Genomic DNA, 20,237 nt, shown 5'->3' on the forward strand with positions numbered 1-20,237 from the left:
CAGATACATGTAATAAGTTGTAGGATAAGAGCAGGCAAGGGAGTGACAGTCTCTAAACTGTATTCAATCTAAGACCAGATTCATGTAATCAGTAGTATGTAAAGTGAAGGCAAGGGAGTGAGAATCTCTAGTCTGTATACGAGCCAAGGTCAGATCCAGGTAATCAGTAGTAGGATAAGTGCAGACAAGGGAATGACAGTCTCTAGTCTGTATACAAGCCAAGGTCAGATACATGCAATCAATAGTAGGATAAGTGCAGATAAGGAGGTGGCAGTCTTTAGACTGTGTACAAGCCAAGGTCAAATCCAGGTAAACAATGGTAGGATAATTTCAGGAAAGGGAATGACAGTCTCTAGTCTGTATACAAGCCAAGGACAGATACATGTAATCAGTAGTAAGATAAGAGCAGGCAAGGGAGTGATAGTGTCTAGGCTGTATACAAGCCAAGGTCAGATCCAGGTAGTCAGTGGTAGGGTAAGTGCAGGCAAGGGAGTGACAGTCTCTAGTCTGTATACAAGTCAAGGTTAGATCCAGATAATCAGTAGTAGGATAAGTGCAGGCAAGGGAGAGACATTCTCTAGTCTGTATAGAAGCCAAGGTCAGATCCAGGTAATGAGTAGTAGGATAAGTGCAGGCAAGGGAATGACAGTCTCTGGTCTGAATATAAGCCAAGGTCAGATCCAGGTAATCAATAGTAGGATAAGTGCAGGCAAGGGAGTGACAGTCTCTAGTTAAAAATACAATCTAGCTACGCAAGTTCCGCAGTACTACGCAATGTGCATAGGGAGATTGTAATTTAACTCCTCCTCTGTCGGTTTTCACTGATGTCCAGCCACGCACTGTAGGGAGTTGCGGCACCACAGGGGTGACACCATCAGAGGAGATTAATGCCTGCTTGATGGTGTCAAGGACCACCAACATCTTCTTGTGGACCACCAGTGGTCCATGGACCACTGGTTGACAAACGTTGCTCTAGACTGTGTACAAGCAAAGGTCAGATCCATGTAATCAGTAGTAGGATAAGAGCATGCAAGGGAGTGATAGTCTCTAGTCTGTATACAAGCCAAGGTCATATCTAGGTAGTCAGTGGTAGGGTAAGTACAGGCAAGGGAGTGACAGTCTCTAGTCTGTATACAAGCCAAGGTCAGATCCAGGTAGTCAGTGGTAGGGTAAATGCAGGCAAGGTAGTGACAGTCTCTAGTCTGTATACAAGCCAAGGTCAGATCCAGGTAATCAGTAGAAGGATAAGTGCAGGCAAGGGAGTGACAGTCTCTAGTCTGTATACAAGCCAAGGTCAGATCAAGGTAGTCAGTAGAAGGATAAGTGCAGGCAAGGGAGTGACAGTCTCTAGCCTGTATACAAGCCAAGGTCAGATCCAGGTAATCAGTAATAGGATAAGTGAAGGCAAGGGGGTAACAGTCTCTAGTCTGCATACAAACCAAGGCCAGATCCAGGTAATCAGTAATAGGATAAGTGCAGGCAAGGGAGTGACAGTCTCTAGTCTGTATACAAGCCAAGGCCAGATCCAGGTAATCAGTAACAGGATAAGTGCAGGCAAGGGAGTGACAGTCTCTAGCCTGTATACAAGCTGAGGTCAGATACATGCAATCAGTAGTAGGATAAGTGCAAGCAAGGCAGTGACAGTCTCTAGTATGTATACAAGCCAAGGTCAGATCCAAGTAATCAGAAGTAGGATAAGTGCAGACAAGGGAGTGACAGTCTCTAGTCTGTATACAAGCCAAGGTCAGATACATGCAATCAGTATTAGGATAAGTGCAGGCAAGGGAGTGACAGTCTGTAGTCAGTATACAAGCCAAGGCCAGATCCAGGTAATCAGTACTGGTATAAGTGCAGGCAAGGGAGTGACACTCTCTAGTGTGTATACAATCCAAGGTCACATCCAAGTAATCGGTAATATGATACGTGCAGGCAAGAGAGTGGCAGTCTCTAGTCTTTATAGAAACCAAGGTCAGATCCAAGTAATCAGTAATATGATAAGTGCAGGCAAGAGAGTGGCAGTCTCTAGTCTGTATACAAGCCAAGATCAGATCCAGGTAATCAGTAGTAGGATAAGTGTAGGCAAGAGAGTGGCAGTCTCTAGTCTGTATACAAGCCAAGATAAGATCAAGGGGTAATTAGTAGTAGGTTAGTTGCAGGCAAGGGAGTTACAGTCTCTAGTCTGTATACAAGCTAAGGTCAGATCCAGGTAATCAGTAGTAGGATAAGTGCAGGCAAGAGTGACTCTCTCTAGTCTGTATACAAGCCAAGATTAGATCCAGGGGTAATTAGTAGTAGGTTAGTTGCAGGCAAGGGAGTTACAGTCTCTAGTCTGTATACAAGCTAAGGTCAGATCCAAGTAATCAGTAATATGATAAGTGCAGGCAAGAGAGTGGCAGTCTCTAGTCTGTATACAAGCCAAGATCAGATCCAGGTAATCAGTAGTAGGATAAGTGCAGGCAAGAGTGACTCTCTCTAGTCTGTATACAAGCCAAGATTAGATCCAGGGGTAATTAGTAGTAGGTTAGTTGCAGGCAAGGGAGTTACAGTCTCTAGTCTGTATACAAGCTAAGGTCAGTAGTAGAATAAGGCAGAGGGCCAGACAAAAGACAGATCCAATAGATAATTTGGTCATTAACAGAGATTGAAGCAGAAGAATTAGCGCACCTAAACATCAAGGTACTGATCAAACGATACACAGACAAATACTGAGCGCACTAAGCAGAAATATATACGGCGAGATTACGAGTTTTGCGGTAACAGGGGTGTGTTGCTAACGCACAGTTTTCCCTCACCTAAAGTAACGCTGGTATTACAGGTTTTTTTAAACCTGGCGTTAGCCGCAAAAAAAGGGTCAAAGATTAGGTGTCATTAATTTAAAATTCTTGTAATTCTTTTTTTATTTTCTGTAATTTAGTGTTTGTTTTTTTTCATAATTTAGTTTATTTAATTTAATTGTAATTAATTGTAGGTAGTTTAGGTAATTAGTTTAATTATAGTGTAGTGTTAGGTGTAATTGTAATTTAGGTTAGGGATTATTTTACAGGTACTTTTGTACTTATTTTAGCTAGGTAGTTATTAAATAGTTAATAACTATTTAATAACTATTGTACCTAGTTAAAATAAATACAAAGTTGCCAGTAAAATAAAAATAATTAGGGGTTAAATAATTTTATTATAGTGTTTGCGATGTGGGGGGGGGTCGGTTTAGGGGTTAATAGGTAGTTTATGGGTGTTTGTGTACTTTGTAGCACTTTAGTTAAGAGCTTTATGTTACGGCGTTAGCCCATAAAACTCTTACCTACTGACTTTTATATGCGGTAGGAGCCTGGACAGGAGAGGGTCTACAGCTCAATTTTACAGGCGATTGTAATACCAGCAAATCCCATTAAAAAGATAGGATACGCAATTGACGTAAGGGGATTTGCGGTAAGCTAAAATCGCGGAAAAAAAGTGAGTGGTAGACCCTTTCCTGCCTGACTCGTAATACCAGCGGGCATTAAAAAGCAGCGTTGGGACCCCTTAACGCTGCTTTTTAAGGCTAACGCAAGACTCGTAATCTAACCGATAGACAGAAAGTGCTATCAGGTTTAGGCGCGTTAATTAATAAAACACAACAATAAATAAGTGTGGTCCAAGCATGCTATGTATATAAGTAAAAAAAAATATAAAGACTTAACCACGCTAAGCGAATGAAGCGTGCAAATCCCAATAGTGTTAAAAATAGTGCTCATAACACCCTTCAACTCTAAATGTATAATATTTTAAAGTTTATACTTCATTGACTATATTTAAATTATATTCCAATAAATATTTTTATAGTAAGTCATGACAAAAATGACAAATCTGAAAGAAATGTCACATTTAATAATGCAAGTGCCTTGTTTTCACTGTGAAATTCGAATGTGTATTGCAACATACAAGACTTAACAGCAATGTGCTTGAAGGATCACCTGTCCATGCAAATTGTAAATAACTGTCGATATGCTGTTGGTTCCCTGTCTAAGCCTTCTTAGCCCGCAGTACTTCATGATGTCATCATTGTCATATCACTGCTGGTTGATTGATGGTGCTTTCTTTTAGCATTTGCAGCAAAATAAACCAATGTTACTGAAATATTCGTCTAGAGAGAGTTTTTTTTTTTACAAATATAATCATTAAAAAAAAAAAAAGGCAAAATGGTGCTGTAATTTGGATGAAAGTATTTTTTGCTATCAAAATTTGAGGGTGCACCACTTAAGGAACCCATAAACGCAATCCTACTAAAAAACAATTCTGAAAACTAGCCTGCAACAGATAAACGCAACTTAGCATTAAATCCCATTGCATATTATTAAATGCCATTACAGTAGGAGCACAGACTGCATCTCAGTTCATTTTTTTTATTATTATATATTTATTTATTTATTTTTTACAAAGAATGGATTCATGATATGTTAATACAGCATTTCCAAATGGAGCCATAACTAATTTTTGTTCCAAACTCAATCCTGAGTATTACAAATTCAGTCGGAGAGGATGTGTTTTATAAGCCTTTAATCTTTGATAACTGCTTCCAAGTTCTCATAAAATATTAGAAAACTTTTACTCACAATACAAATGTCTATCATGCTCACTTGTGGGTGTCTCTCACAGACGCTTGCTTATTCTGTTCTCTTGAGAAAGGACTATTTTTTATTTCTTCTGCTCTTTGAAGTTTGTAAAGCTATGGAAATTAGCAATGCAATAAGATCAATTTCTGGACGACAAATAGGTTTTATAGAACGATATTTATATAAAGATGTACAGTTTGTCTGCAGAGTATTTTTTAAAGACACGGAGCTGACAGATTCCAAGACAATAATAAACGATGCATTTGCTTGTGATTTCATAAAATGTATTTTAGAGCTTAATTCACTCCAATATCTGGAATCCTTTGCAGGATTATTTAAGGCATATTTTACCTTTAGAGTTTTTTTATCTCACTAAGGGATGTATTGTACATTTCTGTATGTGAAGGAAAGTCAAATACATGAAAATCATATTATTATAAATGTACAATGTAAGAAATATAATTACTATATGCATTAGGAACTGCATTAATAGTTCTCCTTATGAGTCATATCAAAGTTGTGAATTTTAGAGAATTGTGCCACTGGAGAGAACCATTTATTCGTTGATTAAAGTAAAATCACCTTTTGCTATACCCTCAAGGGATCATGTTTTTTGCTTCACTTTAATTACATGGAAATACTCTTGACACATCATAAATTAGCTGTATGTTAGATTGGAATAATTAATTCACAATATAGCTATTGTTCTTGATCTGCTGATCACCTACAAGATTTCCTTTAAAGGGATATGAAACCCCATATTTTTATTTTGTGATTCAGAGAGAACATACCATTTAATAAAAGATTCCCAAGATATTCTTTGTTGAAAAGATACCTAAGTAGGCATCTGGGGCCCCATCCAATATGCAGCGTTGCCCGCAAAAGCCGGCGACGCCAGATTTTGCGCAATTTTGGTATCACATATACGGCGTAGCATACAAGTTACGCGCGTATATTTCACCCTTCAGCCGTATTTTTTTACCCATACACTAACATAGAACTATGCGCAATTTGGTATCCAATATACAGCGTAAGGATTTACGCGCGCAGATTTCAGGAAATCTACTCCATTCTCATCTTGCCACAAATTGCAGGTGCAGGAACCCTTGCACTGACTAAAAAAACAAGGTAACTCCCTGGAAGCCTTAACAAACACATACATTTAAGCAGCATCTCAAGGTTAAAGGGACAGTATACTATGATATTGCTTTTTTAAGGTTTTTTGTGTATTTTAAATAGTTTCAAGCCACAACATAATCAAATGGATTGAGCTTGTAGGTACTTTATCACTTTGTGGACATATACTTGCTTATTTACTGTCAATTGCATTACCTTCATCTCTTTAGAACCCACTGGAGTGTAATTTATTCTAATTCTAACACAGCTTGGCACTGATGCCAAAATATATAAAGGGACAGTCAAGTCCAAAGAAAACCTTCTTCTTTTAAATAGGGCATGTTATTTCAAACTACTTTCAGATTTAATTAGAACACTTTCTTTGTTCTCTTGGTATTCTTAATTGAAAGCAAAACCTAGGATGGCTCATATGATCATTTCTAACACCTTCTTGAAGGCTGCCTCTTTTCAATTGTGTCAAACCAATCATAGACACCACAACCTCTCACCTGCAGACTTAAAACACCTGATAATGCCCACCCTATCAGTAACATCACTACTATATATACCAATGTGTCAATTTATATTGTATGTGAGATACATTGATTTACGTCTTAGAAGTGAATATTACTATATGTACCCTTCAGAAACAACTATTGTGGATGTGAGTTATAGTACAAGAATATGTCATAAACAGGATAATATTACCTTTTTTGGGCCATTTCCACACAGGCCTTATGATATGTTTTAACAATATTAGTGTACTAAAACACACCTCACATGGATGTGGATGACGATTATATGGTAAATAACAGAGGACAAGATTTATGGTGAACTATAAGAATATTTATTTCTTTTTAGGCTTCTTGGATGAGGGGGCTGAGGTGACTGTAGTGGATTTACTTATTTTCCTGGTTTGAGATGATTCAGAAGTTTCTGCTGGAGTGCTTGCCACAGATAGGCTGAGGCAGTGTCCTGCTGGTGTGTAAAGTGCTCAACCAACACACCCAAAGAGTTGATTTTGTTCCCGCCATCTATTGTCCATCTGCATCTGCATATCAGACAGCATTCTCATCATCTGCGACTGGTTTTGTACAATTCCATTTAATGATGCTGCCATGTCCCTCTGCAGCTCTATGCTATGCTTTAGTAACCTCTCTTGGCTCCTGTGAAACCTCTGTTGGCCTCTTTGTCTGCTCTTGCAGCTTGTTATGAGCCTCCTCTGGAGTGAAATGTATTCCTCACCCAGGGGAGAATAGAGTGCATCCACAGGCTCTTGAGCAGCAGGGCTTCTAGGTGCTTGAGGTGCAGGTTCAGCTGCATCTGCTGGTGCTTGTGGAACATCCTCAGCTGCATCTGCTGGTGCTGGTGGGACATCCTCAGCTGCACCTGCTGGTGGGACATCCTCAGCTGCATCTGCTGGTGGGATATCCTCAGCTGCATCTGCTGGTGCTTGAGTAATTCCAGCTATATGCTCATCTGCAGATGTTGGAGCTCTCCCAAGGGAAGAGGATGGTGGAGCTCTACCAAGGGAAGAGGATGGTGGAGCTCTCCCCAGGGAAGAGGATAATGGAGCTCTCAGGGTGGATTGGTAGTCCCATTGATGAGCAATGTGTGACCACTCCAGTTTGCACTTATTGTGACATACCTTGTGTGTAAAATCCATGACTACCCTGATATTGTGTTGGGTGGGGGGGGGGGTAAAGACATGGACCCTTTGTGGCTGACTTGGCTCCCCTCAAAGTCAAAAGAAGAATATTCCTTTGGCTAGGGGTCGTATGTCAATGGTGGTGGCATCACTTCCAGGTCCTCTTCTGAAGCCATCCAACCCTGCTCATGCCTGGGAGCATAATGTTCACATTGTTGCCTGAATACTGGTGGTGGTGGCTGCATGCCTGTGACTGGTGGTGGTGGTGGAAGTGGCTGCATTCCTGTGACTGGTGGTGGTGGTGGAGGTGGCGGCATGCCTGTTTGCATCCTGGTGACAGGAGGTTCTGTGGATATACAAGCCAAGGTCAGTAGTAGAATAAGCCAGAGGGCCAGATATACAAGCTAAGGTCAGTAGTATAATCCGATGAAGCGCATCTACGCATGCGCGAAACGCGTCAGGCGTTCTCCACTGTGACTTTGTTTGTACATTACTCTTGGATTGTACAATAAACATTTTTTACTTCAGCAGAAACTACGCCTCATTGGTGCATATTTCTTTTGACTTTATGTTTCTCTAGCGGTTGGGCTTACCGCTTTATTGCACCAGTTACTTGCTAAAAGCCACTCTTGGGATACAGAGCCGGCTCCTTGTCCTCACGGTTTCTACCTCCCCCCCAGGGAATACCATTTGGTTTAGCCTTGCAACGTCACGGGTGATGCGCTAAAGAAACGTCTCTACGCCGGATCTCTCTGAAGCACGCCGAGAAGGGAAACACAGACTGCACCCCCTAGGAAGGGTTTCATCGACCCATTCGAGGAGAAGTACGGAAGTGTTCCCAGGCACCCCACCAACTTAGTGGAGGGTAAGAATTGATCACAGACGTAACATTGTGAACTGGCATTCCCACCCGTGACTACTAGGCTCTGGGACATACTTTGATACTTTGAATTTTTGGGGATTCTACTCTCTCCATGGGACAATGGACTCTGTTTCAACCTGAGTGACTTTCCATACTGACCGGGGTCTAAAATTGATACACTGATTATTGGGACCTGAATTCCCCATTATTGTGTGCTTCGATATATGTTTTGAGCACTTGGGGATTATTTAGTTCTGAACACATTTTTGCTTTGATGATCACCAGTAGTATAATTACCCAGAGGGCCAGACAAAAGACAGATCCAATAGATAATTGGGTCATTAACAGAGATTGAAGCAGAAGAATTAGCGCACCTAAACATCAAGGTACTGAACAAACGATACACAGACAAATACTGAGACAAATACTGAGCCCACTAAGCAGAAATATATAGACAGAAAGCGCTATCAGGTTTAGGCGCGTTAATTAATAAAACATAACAATAAATAAGTGTGGTCCAAGCATGCTATGTATATAAGTAAAAAAAAATATAAATGATGAGAGGGATTAGTATAGTCATATATATGTCCATGTGGGCATACAATGTACATTGATACATGCTAGGGCCTATACTCATTCTCATGTCAAACTCTATAACATGCATGTGCACAATGTGATTTGTGATATGAGGGATTTTAATCTGCACAGTATACAGGTATGTGTTTCATACAATAGTTATGTGTACATGTCAATGATGGAAAAAATGTGTTCTTTAAGTGACACTATGGTCACACAATTTACTTTAGCCTGATGTAGGCACAGAACCTGCTTAGTGTCCATTTACTGAAAACTCTACATGTGGCTTGTGGCCTGTGTTACTCTGAGACATTTTAGTCTTGCACTATTCCACCTCATATCATGAATTGCATTGTGTTAAGTAGCATTAATGTCAAATATAATTGTAGATGTTTTAGTTAGTAGGCCAAATACCATGCTCCTCATTGTGTACATGAATGTGTGACATTAAAGGATGTTATATCTCAAATACATATCATACTGGTGTGTGGGATGTTACTCACCAGCATGATGTGCTGTGGTTGCAGCCTCTGAGTCACGAGCCCCTGGAAGTCCACGGACTGCTGTGATACTCAGGGACCTGTGTATCATCTCCTGCCAGGTGTTGTATTCTGTGTCCAGGGGTGGACCACCGCCTGTTCCCCTCTGGTGCATGGCTTCCTGCCCCATCTTCTCTTTCACCCGCCTCTTACAGTCATTCCACATTTTTTTAAGGCCCTCAACAGTCCTCCTCTGCGGGGCCACACTGTTGACGGCATCCTCTACCGCCAATCATGCCGTTTTACGCCTTTTGGCAATGCCTTTGCCCTTCTCCTGGCCAAAGAGGGCACTGTGGTTGTCCATGATGGCCTGGACTAGGGCAACATTCTCATTGAATTAGAAGTTAGGACATCACATTCTCTCAACCTCTGTGGACACCTGGCTTGCTCCCTGCGATGTCCCTGGTGTGGGTTCCTCCCTATCCTCTCCCTCCTCCCCCCTTCTGTCCCCATGTGCACCCTCCGTCCCTCTCTTTTTGTGCCTGGTCTCTGGGGCTCTCGGGCATCTCCCCTCCCATCATCCCTTCTAGCTCTCCCTCTCCCCACTCCACTTACTCCCTGACGGGGACCCCGCTGCTCCTCCTGTCCTCTACAATACTCCTCTCCCTGCCACTCCTCTCCCCTCCTCCCCTCCGCCCTACCTCTCCCTGCCATCCTCACACTACACACACTCACACTCACTCCCAGTTCAATCACACACAATCACAACCAAACACTCAGCCTATCACACTGTAAAATTGAAATAAAATGTGTGAGGTGTTAGAAAATTTTTTTGTGTGTATTTTGTATATGTATGTATGCAAAATGTGTGCAATATGTAAAAATATGTGTAAGTGTACAAGCTTTACCAACCAACAATGCGACCTAACTAACTCCTCTGTTTGCGCCTCTCTCTCTACTCTGACTAATCCTCCACTCCACTGTAGTGTGCTGTAGCTCAACGAACCATCCAAACACACTGAAGAAAATGGCGGCTGCACATGGGTTTGAATTTTATATGAAATATAAAATATGAATTTTGAATAGCGTAATTACGTGGCGCATTCTTAAATGGAGTCGCGGCTGATTTTTACGAGTGTTAGCCTAATTTGCATAAAACTACTCTTTATTGAAACTTTACGTGGACAAAATAAAGGTGTAAGTTTCTTGCGACGAGTAAAATGTGTATTTGCGCACTTTTCGGAAGAATGACAGTTTGTCCTACTTACGCCACTTTAGCATCTAACAGCGCAGTATATGTAATACCCGATGTGTGAGGTGAAATTACGGGCGGCACGGGTTCCCTCGCTTGCGCTGAAAACTACGCCATATATCGGATCACGCCCCTGGAGCACTACATGACAGGAAATAATGCTGCCATCTAGTCCTCTTGCAAATGTTTAACATTCTTGCAAAACTGCTGCCATATAGTGCTCCAGAAATGGTCCGGCTCTGAACCATACGTCCCTGCTTTTCAACATAAGAAGCCAAAAGAACAAGGAAAAATTGTTAAAGGGACATTAAAGACAAAATTAAACTTTCATGATTCAAATAGAGCATGCAATTTTAAACAACTTTCCACTTTACTTCTGTTATCAAATTTGCTTTGTTCGCATAGTATCTTTTATTGAAGAGTAACATTAGGTAGACTCATAAGAGCTCAGGAGTGTGCACGTGTCTTTAGTACTCTATGGCAGCAATTTTTTGCAACATTGTATAACAAATCTACAAATAATGAAGCAAAACACTTCTGCCATAGAGTACTAAAGACACACTCCTGAGCTCTTATGAGTCTACCTAGTGTTACTCTTCAATAAAAGATACTATGCGAACAAAGCAAATTTGATAACAGAAGTACAGTGGAAAGTTGTTTAAAATTGCACGCTTTATCTGAATCATGAAAGTTTAATTTTGACTTTACTGCCCCTTAAAGAGAAGTAAATTAGAAAAAATAAAATCACATTCTCTATCTGAATCATGAAAGAAAAAAATGGGAGTTTTATATCAATCCCTTACAATGTCTAGGCAGAAAGTCTTAAAGGGACATTAAACACCTAATGAAAATGGCTGAAACCTACTTTTTCTTATAAATAAAAATAAAATAATCACTGCTGTTTATTTTATCTGTTCCTTACCCCAAACATTTCAAAGGGATTGTTTTGAAATACAGTGTTGAGCCAGTGCCAAATTTCCTATGTAAGCTGCCATATTGTAGCGTGCGTTACAGGGCTCATTAGTCACATGACACAGCATATTGGCTGTTACAGTACTTAGAGGAATATAACATTTGCCTGCAGCATGTGAGCTGCAGTGAGACACATTTATTTCTCAGTCAGGGTGTAAATAGATTTAATTTGCCAGTCTATTGTATATAATACACATTATGCAGCAAATGCTAAGTGCATTACCTATTTTTTTTAACTTCCCCCCACAGTTTTACTTTTTCAAACTCCACAAGTTTTCTGCTCTAAGCAGAGCGTTCAGGCACTGTTATTGTCAATTACTGACATCATGCTCCAGGAGGGGGGAGAGGGAGGGGGAATCTATAACGCAACGGAGTGAAGTTTGTGCAGATGATTTCTGCCTTTCATGACCTTTGATCCTGATAATGTGAATCACTAAGGGCTGACAGCTTAGTGTTCGTTTAGCAAGGATCGTTGGTATGCATTATTTATCAGTGTGATCTTCTCCACAGGAGTAGATCACACTGATAAATAATGCATAAGTACTGTATGTAACAGCCAATATGCTGTGTCATGTGACTAATGAGCCCTGTAACGCACGCTACAATATGGCAGCTTACATAGGAAATGTGGCACTGGCTCAACACTGTATTTCAAAACAATCCATTTGAAAAGTTTGGGGTAAGAGGAATAGATAAAATAAACTGCAGTGATTATTTTATTTTTATTTATAAGAAAAAGTAGGTTTTGGGGATTATTAGAAGACAAGTGTTAAGGGTCCCTTTGATGATCCTGTAGCTGTTTTGTTTTTTCTTTGTTTTTTGTTTTCTAAAGCTGCATGAATAACTTTATTAAGACTTAATATAATGACCATTGATTATACACCATAAGATCAATAGAAAATGTTTTATAGCCCAGTTAAGAGAAAAAGATAATATAATTAATAATAATTTAGGACAGCCAAAATCCTGTAGCACTAAGCTTTAAGGGATTTAGCAGGGGACAATAAACTGGCCCTTGCCATGGATGGACGGTGTATTAAACTGAATGGTACCAAATGTGGTTGTTCTTTGTTTGGAGGCTTCACTTATCTATGGGGCTAATCACAATCTTTCATTTGTTTTCGGCAGGTAACTATTTCTGAACCTCAGAAAGTATTGTCAGTGGGGGGTTTCCAAGTGACCACAGTCCCAAAAAATCTTCTGCCATTAATACCCCTGAAACTTGAGTACATTAAATAATTATCTTTCTGGTAGATTACGAATTTTGCGTTATGGCTGTGCGCAAATAGCGCATGCGTAATGTTTATTGCACACTCTTCGTAACGTAGATATTACAAGTTTGAAAATAACTTTGTTTATTTCACTTGCGTAACCACGGCCGCGTAATGGATTCCCCCATAGAGATTAATGGAAACAGAAAAATAAACAGACTTTTCATCTAACACTCGATATCGCAAGAACTACACAATGCTCTGTCAGTACATTACACATACAACTTAATGGACACAAATAATAATCATGTAAAATGTACAAACAACAATCGCTCACACAATATAGCAGATTCACATTCAATATTCACAATTATTTACAACAAATATTACATAACATTTACACAAAACGAGGATTCAACAAATACGTTTGGATCTGCATCATGGAGCAAAAGAACAAGAAAATTACACACTTATACAGAAACCAAACATTCGCATTGGCGATTAGGAAAGATTTTTAAAAATAAAGATTTAGAACAGTTAACAAATATGATACGATCAGAAATTATAATTTTGATTTTGCAATACTAAATTATGATAATGTTATGCAAATGATCACTATGACATCATCACATTATACACATTCCTAAAAAAAATATATGTGGATTTAGAAACTCAATATGAGCATGCACAAATTCAAACAACTACTCCCCATTGCACACATACAAATCTTCACAAAAGCACACCTGGACCTTGTTTACTTTGCAAACTGGTACATCATTAAGCATTTACATAGGGTATAAGCACGCTCTTAACATGGCTACCTTGACTGTATTGCTTTTTCAAGACAGGTACAGCTCTAGGCGTTGGAGGTTAGATAGATAGTCATAGATACCCATCCCATAGTTATATTTTGTTCATTTTAGACTAACTTATTGTTTACACACCCTCATTTAGTCATTTTTTATACATTTGTCTTTTTATTACAACCCTTTACCCTATTTTCTAGAACCCATTTACACTTTGAGCATTTTTTACTTTTGTTTCATTATTTTGACCCCCTTTCATTTGTGCACTTTTACCTTCTGAAAAGGTATGGCGGGAAGGAGGAGTAGGGAAGAGATTAGTGACAAGATTATTGAGGAGATTAGGCAGCAGATTAGGGACCAGATGAGGCAGGAGATTAGGGAGGAGATTAAGGAGGAGACTCCGAGAGGAAGGGGGAGAGGAATTAGAGAGGAAGGGGGAGAGGTCAGGGTGGATGGGCCAAGCCACATTGTTGAAGACGAACAAGTACCTTATAAATGCATATCCATAAATAAAAAACTGTTGTCAGCATCACTTAAGAATTAAAAACATAAAATCACTTTTATTAGAAATGGCATTAATAAATAAATAATAAATATCACATTTTAATTAAAAGATTGTTTTTATTATGATAAATATAATTTATGAAGGTCATAAAACATAATTAAATAATATAATAGGACAAATAAGTCTGAATGATAACACAGCCCCTTTGTAGCCATCTGACAAGGTGGCACAGTGCATCACTGTCCTTGGAGGGAGTTGACAAGGGCAAACAAAGGCCAACACAGCCCCTTTGGAGCCATCTGACAAGGTGACATAGTGCACCACAGTCCTTTCAGGTAGTTGACAAGGGCAAACAAAGGCCAACACAACCCCTTTGGAGCCATCTGACAAGGTGACATAGTGCATCACAGTCCATTCAGGGAGTTGACAAGGGCAAACAAAGGCCACTCCACATAGGCTTCGAAACAGGGTAATCACTGATGACAAAATATATTAAACCGACATGAAACCCACTTTTTTTCTCTCATGATTCAGTTAGAAACTGCAATTTTAAACAACTTTCTAATTTACTTCTATTATCTAATTTGTTTCATTATCTTGGTATCATTTATTGAAGAAGAAGCAATGCACTAATGGTTTCTAACTGAACTCATGGGTGAGCCAATCACAATCGATATATATATTCATCCCACCAATCAACAGCTAGAACCTAGGTTCTCTGCTGCTCCTGAGCTTGCCAAGATAAACCTTTCAAAAAAGGATAAAAAAGAGAAGGAAGCAAATTAAATAATAGAAGTAAATTGGAAAGTTGTTAAAATTGTATTCTCTATCTGATTCATGAAAGAAAATATTTGGGTTTCATTTAAGATGATTGCCTTGGTAATGTTAAATTTAAATTTTTTACCCTTGATGGTTCAATCAATTACTATTCTAAACATTTACTCAGTAGACAGTACCTTTCCTATTAACTATTAAGAATAGAATGCTATCTGACATTACATTTTTATAGTATGTTTCAAGAATATATCACATTACATTAGGATTAAATATATGTCATCCCAATATTAATAGACACATTCAGACTTGAACATTTTAGGTTAGAGAAATATTAATGTTTGTCTTAGTGAAAGGGACAGTCTACACATAAATCATGTTAAAATCAAAACATAGATGAATATGCAAACATACTCATGCACCCTTTACAGATCATGCATCATGAAATTAAATCAAGGAATTTCAACATGATTATGTTTTATGCCTACTAGACTTGTGCAGCTTCGAAAAATTTGTTTCGGTTCGGTTCGGATCAATTCGAATTTCGGTTCGGATCTATTCGAATTCTGAAAAAATTTAATGAATTTGTTTCGGATTCATTTGGATTCTTTCAGATTCTGAAAAATTTGGTTCGGTTCGATTCGGTTTAGTTCGATTTGATTCGATTTGGTTCTAATCGATTCGGAAATTCAGAATTTCGGTAAGTGTTAGGTGGGATGTGCTGTGTATTACACTAGTATTATGTACTGTATATTAGGTTTAACCCATAGCAGAGTGATAAAAACCTTATATACTGTACAATACTAGTGTAATACACGGCCATCCGAATCTACCGAATACATCCGAATCAATTTGGATGTATTTGAATCGATTTGGATGTATTTGATTTGATTCGGATTTATTCGGTAGATTCTGCAGTATTTTAATTCGGAAATTTGAATTGATCTGAATCTCCAATTTTTCTGAATTTCCGAATCGATCCGAAACGAATTGCACATGTCTAATGCCTACTTAGAAATGGCTGAGAAGCTCAGAACACTGATGACATAACAAGCAGGTCTGCATCTAGGCACTCAGATGAATAGCAATGACAGTCTGTACAATTATAAGATGATTATTGAGGGATTGGATGTAATATGCATGTGAAATCATGATGTCATTCATGTCAATTTATACCTAAATAAAAAACAAATTCTTAATTTCTATGTTCCTTCTGCATGATATAGAAAGGGGGGCAGTAGTGTATTTGAAACTTAATGTGATAATAATTTTTAACAGGAGCAAGGTGTAGACTTTATTTTATATAATTTCTACAAAATACACGTTATATACATGTTGTTTTATATATATATATATATATATATATATATATATATATATATATATATATATATATATATATATTTGACATACCATCAGACACAAGGGGAACCACATTCTCCTCTGTCACACATATAACGTAGATATCTGTAAAACATATGTTATGTACACGTTAAAATCTAATATTTCAAACATGTGTTACTGGTGATCAAGTACACACATCAATGTTGCATTAAAGAGATACTAAACAAAATTAATCATTTTCATTATTAATATGGAGCATGCAGCTTTAAGTAAATATATGATTTTCTAGGTATAATATTTAATTGTACTTATCTGTATTTTGTAAATCAGGAACAAAAGCATAGTGCACGGAACATTTAATGCTTATCATGTGTGTATCGCTTGATGATTGTTGTCTAAATTTATACAAAAATCAGCATGTGCTATCCATGTTCTGAAGCACAAAAGTGTAGACTAAAAAGCTTTGAGATTTTAATATTAAACTACTAAAATAAATATATATAATTAGAGGAGTACATTATAAGGTTTATTCAAATTGAATGCTCTATTATAATCATGATCATAAAATATATAATGAGTAAATGGACTTACCATCATCCTGCTCATGCAGGGCTGGAATGGTGCTGGATCCCGCAGGGATTGTCAAAGTAACTTCAACTATTAATGATATAAATATAAATTATGTAACACAATTTGTACATATGCATTAAAAATACATATTTTGCATGAATAAAACCTTATTGTAAAAAAGTCAAAATAATATATATCGAAATGTGAAGACTAGACCACTAATATTAAAATTAAATTTATTACTTCATTAAGGTGAGTGAAAAGAAAATGATGTCTTTCACAGATGTACTATTTGTTCAAATATTAGACATTCAATTCTTATCATATTCATCTATCGAACATTTCAAAATATTGATTTGTCCCTGTTTAAAAATCAATCCAGACAGAGAATTAACACTTTGAATAACAACTGGTGACAACTATAGTATAATACATGTGGGACATATAGATAACTTTGTGCAATGTACAGTAATGTTGTTTATGACACAACACATATTGATCACAATGCAAGACATAAGATATATTAAAAACAATGTCATATAAAGGTAATCCTAGAGGGAGAGATGATATTTAAATCACAGTATTGTTTCAGCAAAACAGTGTAATGGGTAATAAAGATATTTTGTATCTCTATATAAATACAATATCAATATTTGAGACTGTCCTTCTAAAGGAATATTCTATTCCATATGTTAATGTAATATATCGGATAGAGCATGCAATTTAAATCTAATAAATACTTTACTCATTTTTAGATTCAGCACCTGTGAACCAATTTCTGATTATTGTCTAAATGTAGCCAACAACTGTCAAGCACTACCCAGGTGCTGAATCCAAAATGGCCCAGCCACTAAGATTACATTCAATTTAAGATAGCAAGATTATGAAGAATATCTTAGAATATTAATAAATTATGATTTTGCTTAGAATGGAATTCTATATCAGAATCATGATTTTTCATTTTAAATACACTTTACATTTAATTAGAGGATCCATGTTCATATAGATCAATGTGAATGTATTAGGCAATGTTACGTACAAATTTGTAAGCCAGGAGGGAAGTATAATGAGACATACCAGACTGGGACTTTCCCAAGTTGAGGGTCCAGCACCGACATCCATATCTGTAAAATATGAAATCAAGATTGGATATCATTATTAAAAATCATAACTTTGACACAAACAATCAGACATATTTTCCTTTTTTGACAAGGTAAAACATATTCTTAAATATGCATGTGAGTTCATTGTTTTGTAAAATGTATGTATTAATTAGCAGAGAGGATTTCCTAGTTTGTATCTGCGATTAAGTGATAACTTAATCACAACTATTATGAAAATGGTATATATGTTTATGAATGATTGATATTTACAATTTAATTCAATATTTTAAATCTCTGTTTGATCCATTTATCAAGGTGCTTTCAAACTAGAAGGTTGAATCAATGACCCCATGTATAAAATTGACAGTGTATCAAATAATACAATATTTTTATTCAAATCCTTAGTTTGATTTCTATATTTTACTTCAAATGGAATTAGATTAAATATATTTTTGTATTTATGTTGCTATCCTGATTTTATCATAATCCTAGGTAGTCTCACATGTTATTTTATTTTAATTTGAAGTGTGCCTCTTATGGTAAAGGGACAGTTTCTTCAGAATCAACCCTTTATTTATTACATAGGGAATGCAATTGTGACATAATGTTAAGTTCACTTGTAACATCAAATTGTGTTTGATATCTTGTTATTCTTTGTTGAAAGCTAAAACAAATTCTGATCATATGCTATTATCAATATCCTTAAAATGGAAATATTATTTCAATGTATTTTGCACTTTTTAACAGCTAGAGGGCGTAAGTTAAGGTGTGCCGTTCAGATAACATTGTGACCATACCCATGGATTCACAAGGGAGAGGGCACTGATTGGCTAAATGCAAGCCTGTACAAAAGAAATAATTAAGGGGTCAGTCTGCATTGGCATAGATAGAAGCTAATCACAGAGTTAAAAAGTATTTTAAAATAAATGTTATTTTATAAATAAAACTGTATTTAGGATGTTTTCAAGTAATACTTTATGTTGTTGACTGTCCCTTTAAGTCATTTAATGTATTCTTGCATTGATATCAATTGTCAGACATTTATCTGTCATTATTTAACTTTAGATTCATGTTATAGATAATTTTATTTTTAATCTTGAAACTCATGATATTGTATTTTTAACATTTATACAAATTAATGTTTACATTTGACCAACATGTCTAAAGTAATGCCACAGTAAGAGCAAACTCATGTTTACGTCTCTGTGCAATAATTTTATCGATGAGCATTGGGCAATAATTAAAAGGGTAATTGCGCATCCATGATTATGAATTTATTTGGATCTAGTAGTGCGATGAGTATATTTTTGCACTTTTTCTAATATATTAACAATTGTGTGTATTACAATATTCGAATATAATGTTTGTAAATATTTAATGATGCTAAATAATATTTGCAAGTTATGTAGCTATCGATATTCAATGGATAAAATAGGGATAGGGAGTTCATGGATGCACACTTCCGTTTTATCTCTGTGAAGCATTATCGTGATTGCGCAATAACTATCATTATTCCTATATGATGTTTGACAAATCTAAATTCATATGTATACCATCCAAGTTAACTCCTATTGTGAATTTGAGATATGTTGAAAATATGACTGTATACACATTGCTTAAATATGTGCTTAAATATTAAAATATTATATGAAGTCTGATCTTTACCTTGTTCAGCCTCTGTCCCGCTTTCTACCAGGTCACCGATTGGAGGTGCACTGGCCTCCGGGTCAGGAGTTTCATGGGCATCAGCTGGAGGCTGGGAGGGGGTAGAGGACTTTAGGGCTGCAAATGCGTGGGGGAATCGGAGTCTGAGGAGCGTGCATAAAGTCTCCTCATGATCTCTGAGGGGTGGGCCAGGATCCTCACCTCTCTGACAGGCACGAGTCCACTCCTTCATGAGGCTGACATTATTCCGCAGACGCAACCTCATATCCCCGAATCTCCTGCACATTTGCAATGCTGTCCTCTGGACGTCTGCCACCCCATTAACAGAGATGGTGACAGATGCCCAGATGGCTGTTTTTACTGGCCCAGTCGTTGACCTCCTCTGAACCCCATAAAGCTGCAGATAAAACTCCTCAACCACAAACAACAGTGCAGCACTTTCCTCTCTGGTGAACCTGGGAATAGACATCTTGCCAAACAGACTTCAGAGAACTGACAAACAACAAACTGTGGCTCATAATAAAAAAGAACTAAACAGTGTAAGCAAGAGCACATCTGAGCCACATAGATTTGGGTATCTAGTTAGGGAGGAGTTATTCCCAAATGTGGTATGTTTTGAGGGAAACCGCGCTATAGGACCCCGCACACAATCACTCATGGCTAGATTTAGAGTTTTGTCGGTAAGGACCCGCGTAGCTAACGCCGGCTTTTTTCTGGCCGCACCATAAAAATAACTCTGGTATTGAGAGTCCACATAAAGGCTGT

This window comes from Bombina bombina, chromosome 1 (genome assembly GCF_027579735.1).
Source record: "Bombina bombina isolate aBomBom1 chromosome 1, aBomBom1.pri, whole genome shotgun sequence".
Classification (NCBI taxonomy): domain Eukaryota; kingdom Metazoa; phylum Chordata; class Amphibia; order Anura; family Bombinatoridae; genus Bombina; species Bombina bombina.